The sequence below is a fragment of the Triticum aestivum genome, chromosome 4A (assembly GCF_018294505.1).
Source record: "Triticum aestivum cultivar Chinese Spring chromosome 4A, IWGSC CS RefSeq v2.1, whole genome shotgun sequence".
NCBI lineage: Eukaryota > Viridiplantae > Streptophyta > Magnoliopsida > Poales > Poaceae > Triticum > Triticum aestivum.
The window spans coordinates 697828636-697835158 of record NC_057803.1 but is presented as its reverse complement, the minus strand read 5'-3'; the positions used below and the strand labels follow the sequence as shown (position 1 = coordinate 697835158).

At 44.8% G+C, this 6523-nt stretch overlaps 1 long non-coding RNA gene across 4 annotated transcripts; it reads left to right on the top strand.

Moving 5' to 3' along the window:
- Window positions 1-2253: 2253 nt before the first annotated feature.
- LOC123083208 (uncharacterized) lies at window positions 2254-6321 on the top strand. Of its 4 annotated transcripts, none has more exons than XR_006439238.1 (5): window positions 2254-2485; window positions 2660-2754; window positions 4520-4679; window positions 5448-5523; window positions 6057-6321. It is a non-coding gene; the product is annotated as an uncharacterized lncRNA (long non-coding RNA). The 4 variants fall into 4 exon arrangements; XR_006439239.1 differs by having other exon boundaries at window positions 4517-4679; XR_006439237.1 differs by having other exon boundaries at window positions 2272-2568; window positions 4517-4679.
- Window positions 6322-6523: the final 202 nt, after the last annotated feature.

Here is a 6523-nt window from a genome sequence, read left to right as displayed (position 1 = left end):
TGGATCTGGATGGCGCCCCGGCGCACCCGAGCCCTGCCGCCTTGTCCCAGCGCCCCATCGCCGGCGTCGCTCATCTCCGTCGTCGCCTCCCCGTCTCTTCCCCATGCTGGACCTCCTCGGCTTCCTCCCCGACGGCCTCCCCAAGCCACGCTGCGCCCCGTCGCCGCTTGCCGTCTCTGGTGCCACCTTGCTGGAGCCACCCCGCCGGATCGCCGCTCGCCTCCCCGTCGCGCGGTCGTCTGCGTCCTCCTCCTCAACCCCCACTTCCTAGACCCACGACCCCGTGGTGAGGCCCCGGCATCTCCTCCTCCTCCCCTGCTCGCAATGGCACCCCGCGCCCGACGTCGCCTCTATCGGCGTGCTCGCCGCGCCCGCTCACGCACGCCCGCTCCTCGACACGCCCAGGGCGCGCCCCGCAACCGCCGCCCGCACGTCCCGCGGCTCCTGCTTGCTGCTGGGCGCCCCTCCTCCCGCCTACGTTCGGTCGTCGTCGTACGAGACCACGTCGCTGCAGCTCGTCGCTCGCTCCTGCTCCTCTATCAGCCGGCGCCCGTTGCCGCACCGCCCTGCTCCGGCCCGTCGTGGCCGGTGCTCCCCTCCCCTGGTGGGCTCTGGTGTGCGGGCACCCCTTCGCCCGCACCCGTTAGCCACACCCACTAAGGCCCCTAGGGCGAATGACATGTGGGGCCTATCCCCTGTAATGTTAAAAAAAGTAATTAAATAAATAAATATATAAAATAATAATTAAAAATGTTAATTAAATTAATTAATTAAAGGATTAATTAACTTAATTAATTTGGATTAGATTAACCCAATCATTTAGTTAAAGCTAGTTAACCCTGTTTAATTACTACGAGACTATGACATGCGGGACCCTCACGTCTGTTTGACCATCAACACCTCTATTGACTGCTGATGTCATGCTGACATCAAGCTGATGCAGTAATGCTAATTTCATATTAATTTAGTAATAATAATTTAGAAAATGATTTAAAACTTTTTAAAAAATAATATAAAATAATCTGTAACTCGGATGAAAATACTTTGTACATGAAAGTTGCTCAGAACGATGAGACGAATCCGGATACGCAGCCCGTTCGTCCGCCACACATCCCTATCACAGCAAACATGCAACCTTCCTCTTCCGGTTCACCTATCCGAAAACGCGAAACACCGGAATACTTTCCCGGATGTTCCCCCCCCCCCTTCACCGGTATCACCTCATACCGCGTTAGGGCACGCCTAGCATCACACATTGCTTTGTCATGCATCGTTTTGCATCTGTTTGCATTGTATTCATTGTTCTTCCCACTCTTCTTCCGCTAGACACCGAGACCGACGCCGCTGCTACCCAGTACGACTACGGTGTTGACGGTCCCTCCTTCTTGCCAGAGCAATCAGGAAAGCCTCCCCTTTGATCACCAGATATCGCCTATTCTCCTCTATACTGCTTGCATTAGAGTAGTGTAGCATGTTACTGCTTTCCGTTAATCCTATTTTGATGCATAGCATGACATTGTTGCTACATATGTTGATACCTTACCTGCAATCCTAAATACTTAGTATAGGATGCTAGTTTATCATCTGTGGCCCTACATTCTTGTCGGTCTGCCTTGCCATACTATCGGGCCATGATCACTTGGGAGGTGATCACGGGTATATACTATACATATATACATAATATAGATGGTGACTAAAGTCGGGTCAGCTCGTTGAGTACCCGCAAGTGATTCTGATGTGGGGGCTGGAAGGACAGGTGGCTCCATCCCGGTAGAGGTGGGCCTGGGCTCCCGACGGCCCACGACTGTTACTTTGTGGCGGACCGACAGGGCAGGTTGAGACCACCTAGGCGAGAGGTGGGCCTGGCCCACTACAAGAAATCTGTTAATCCATGACGGATTTCTGGTGACGTTCTTGAAAACCATCACAGATATAGCGCCGGTCCCTCCGGGTCGTCACAGAAATCGTCACGGATCAACAAGATGCGAATGGCCACTAAAATGATGCCCCATTATGATGGACAATGGAAGTCTGTCATGGAAACTGTCATGGACAGACCATGTGGACCTAAGTCGGACCGTCACCGATGGCTCATGCTGATGTGGCATGTATCCGGTGTGATGCGTATGCTAAATCCTGATTGGTCAATCCGCCCTTCCCGCGGATCGTGCATCACAACCGTCCACTCCCTCACATCGCACGGTAGGCACATGGCCCAACGGTGGTTGACCGCCTCCACCACCGCTGCTCCCCATCTTCTTCTCCATCCTCCATCCCCCAATTCAATCCTATCCATCTCCCTCTCCCTCGTCCGCCGCCACCACAGGCAACCTCGGTGCCCCTCTCCCTAACCGCCACCGCCACACCCTCGCCCACATCCCCGCTCTCCCCTTATCTCCTTAAACTAGGCGGCCCCCAGAACGAGCAGGCCGAGGCGCTCCCCGATTTGCGGCGCTGCTTCCGGATCCGCCGAGCAGCTCTAGAGGTCGGCTCCTTCCTCGCGTTGTTCTGCGCCAAGTTTGGCCTCCCCTTCCTTTTCCCCGTGGTCTATGGTGGTAACCCCAGATGGTACCGCCTCTCTAGTTCCCAATCCCACCCCTAAATCGATGGATGGATCTCCATGGCTGATATGTTTTCCTACTGCTTTGGTTGGTCGCAGGTGAGGCACTCAATACCATTGCCGGACGGAGGTTGGGCGATTTCCTTCCCTGACCTCACGTCCTAGCCACTCCACCGCGAGCTTCTCGCCCCCAGGTTGTTCTTCCCTTGCTCACTCCCTCCCTCTTCCTCTCTATGGATTGGTTGCTGCTGCATGCTTGCTGCTCAAGTACCAGTCATCTCTTGCGTTGATGCTTCTGCTGTGTGGATTTGTTGATATTGTTGATATTGCTCAGCTAGTGTGGATGACTGGATGTGGGTACGTGACTGTGCTGAACATATTAGAATATTTTCAAATAAAAATAAAAATTAGTGCTCAAGTAATAATTTATGGGCTGAGTTCTGCGCATAGTTAAATGTAGTAGTAGCATACAGTTTTCACAGTGCACACTGCTGAGCATGCATTTTTGTATGTAGAAATCTCAAATCTTTGTAACACAACACTTGTTGGCATTGGGTAAATGACTTGCCTTCCATTAACTACAGTCTTGCATTTTTATAAAAAGAAAAAAGATTATCTCTTGCGTGCAAATGTACTCTGTGAGATAATAATACATCCACGTGTATGTGTAGTTCATTGGGCCTGTAGCTCACTAGTTTGTGTTTCCCCTGTAATGTTTACCTCTGCTATCATGATGAATTTGGCTTTGTAGTCCGGTCCTTGACATATACTTCTCGTTCAAAGGATTAGTATTTTAAAATTTTAATGTCCATGTAACATCAGTACCTTGGAATATACTGCCTGTTGGAAGGATTAAACATTTTATATCCTGAACATTTGTTATTGCAGCTGCTCTTTAGCTACATAGGTACATAATATCAAATCTGGCTTGAACTTTATATGTTTATATTACATGGCAAGTTGATTGTGTAGCCTATGTACAGAAGCTCAGGTGTAGATAAGTTCAGAAAGATGTCTCGTTTGGCTAGAGTGTGATGAAGTAGTGTGGAATTGCTCTGAACCTTTTATACATTTGTGTGTGGAATCTGTTATTAATCTGTACAACATCAGTACTAATACTTTAATGGTATCGATTCAGTATCTTAAGTACTGGGCCACCAGTCAGCCATGAATCTTTGTCCGTACAACATCAACAGTGAAACATTTATATTATTGATTCAATATATCTACAACATTAGTACTGCCGACCATGTATATTTTTCCTATAGAAACGACTTCTTCCATTAACTACACTCTTGCATTTTTCTAGAAAAATAATCTGATCTCTTGCATGCAAATGTTCTCTGCGATACTAATACATCCATGTGTATAGGTACTGCTGGGGCCGGTAGCTCACTAGTTTGTGGTTCCCTGTAATTATTTACCTCTGCTATCATGCTGGTTTCGGCTTTGTAGAAAGGTCCTCGACATATGCTTCTCGTTCAAAGAATTAGCACTTCAAAATTTTAGTTTGCCTACATCAGTACCTTGGAATATACTTCCTGTTGGAAGGATTAATATTTTGTATCCTGGACATTTGTTATTGCAACTGCTCTTTAGCCATATAACATCAAATCTGGACTTGAACTTTGAATGTTTAGATTATATGACAAGTTAATTGTGCTACTTTTTATTTGCCGGTGTTAGTTACTATGAAGTAGCTGACTGGAGACAACGATGGATGCTTAGCCTCTAGTTATAAGGATTACCTGCTGCTGCTTTTGCTACCTCTTCTGTTCCCTGAATGAATGGTCCTGCTGCTTTGTCGCATGCAGTTTTTGTTTCTCTTTTTCTTGGACAGTGTTTTTCTCTCTTAGAATCATATTCTAGTCAGGCTGCTTGTGCTGTCCAAGTTGAACTATTTATTAGGGTTGATTTGTATGCCACTAATGCCTACCGCCTTCTCCACTCATCCAGCAGCGTACAAGACATCCTCCTCCTCAGTGCAGCCGTTCCCAACAAGCTCTCTTTGCCGGAAGAGGTGCAGAACCAAGTCCAGCACCCCCTTGGCCCCTGCATCCTGTCCTAGAATGCCTGGACGAGCTCATTGATGGCTACGTCCTCCTTACCTCCTAGCGTGGTGAGCCTCTCCCCACTTTACCACAAATCTTGATGATACTTGCAATCTGAATACAGAAATGTTTCGGTTCAGTTCAAAGGCGGATTCATTTGCTGAGATGAATATGTGAACTTGATTAGTTGCTGCCGGTTTTGTGGATCTGATTCTCTTGCACTGTTACACACAATTTAATTAGGGCAAGCTAATGCTGATCCACACAATATGATATAGCTATTTTTTCTAACATGCACCATTCTTCATGTTGCTTTCGTATTGATCTTTTGGGAGTTAATTTGGAAGTTCCAGCTTGTTAGATATAAATTCAGCTGCGACTGTGTATCTTGCTAGAATGGACTTGTTTTACAGATGCGTGTATCTAGTACTTGAGAGAAAACCTAAAAAATTGTACTTTTATCATCAGCATCTTAGAACTGTAAGTGTATATTTTGTTTATATTGCTATATGCTATATATTATTGTTACTTCGATTTTTATTTCCTGTCAAGTAACTATATTTTTGCTTGAACAGATGTGGACTCTAATTATGCTCCTGTTGTTTTCTTGTTAATACAAAAGCAACAAGTTCCCTATTCTAAAAATACTGTTTAGGATTCAGATTGTGTTGGACATCAATAATTCTGTACATTAACTTAACTCCCTTCTGTTCAGTATCCTATCCCACACTACATATATAATACATCAATTATCACTTATTTTCATACCAATGGTAACCCCTTTTCATTGTTGAAATGAAAATTTTAACTGTGGCAGTCTGCTTTCTCTGTTATAGATTGGAACTGTGGATGCATTACGGTATGATTGATTGTTGTACGAGAAGCTATTATCCTTTTTGTTGTTGTTGGAAGGTAGGACTACCTGTGATATTATTATTCTCCTTTAGCATAATAATTTTATTAAGATAAAGAAGTTTTGTTCCCTTTTCATTTTGATGTTTGCCTTTGTTACCAGAATAAAAGTATTGCCTATGTTATTTATTTTCGGCAATGGGTACCCAAGTGCCTCCCCTTGACTTACTTTTTATACTTTTCTTAGTTTCACATACTTCATATTTCACGGCACATTAGAGACTGCATCGTAGGAAATTCAAAGGGTTTTCATAGCATGATTCGAGTTTAGTGTAGTGATAGCTTAGAACTTCTAGTCAAATAAGCACAGTGGAGTTTACTACCAACTATTGATCTATGTATGCTCATCATTCCTTTTTGTTGCCATCAGTTGTTTCTTTTCACACAAATGATTTTGTTTCACTACTTTGCATCATTGCAGAGAAAAATATAGAACTTGATAACGTGTAGTAAGCTACTTCCAGTTTCTACTTCTATTTTAACCTACTGACTATAATATTACACACTGTGACATATTTTTCATCATGTGGCAGATATTCGTTTATGGGAGCATTTTCAACAACAAAGACATGACGAGCGGATCCACGGCCAGGAATGCGGGGTCCCATGGTTGTCCAATGAGCATTGTGCGTTGCTTGATGGGTGTGGTGCTGGTTGTAGAGTAGCATAGTGTTCTCCAAGACATGCTTGTAGAATTAATCTTTTTTGGTTCTTTTTTTGCTCCTGTACAGGTGTATTTTTCGGTGTGTTTATGTAATTTTTTGCTTTTAAGGACCTGAACATATATTTTCTATTAAATTATTATTGGCTTAAAATTTCCATGGACCAAGAGAAATGTGTGATGGGCTAATGTCCTGGACTGAGAAATTAGTGGGCCTTTCTTGAAGTTAATGGACCTAGATTCAAATTGGCTTGATTACTATATGGGCCACCACTCTTGGAGAGTTGAAATTTAGTGGGCCAAAATTTTAGATGGGCTGATTACAACATGGGCTGCCAC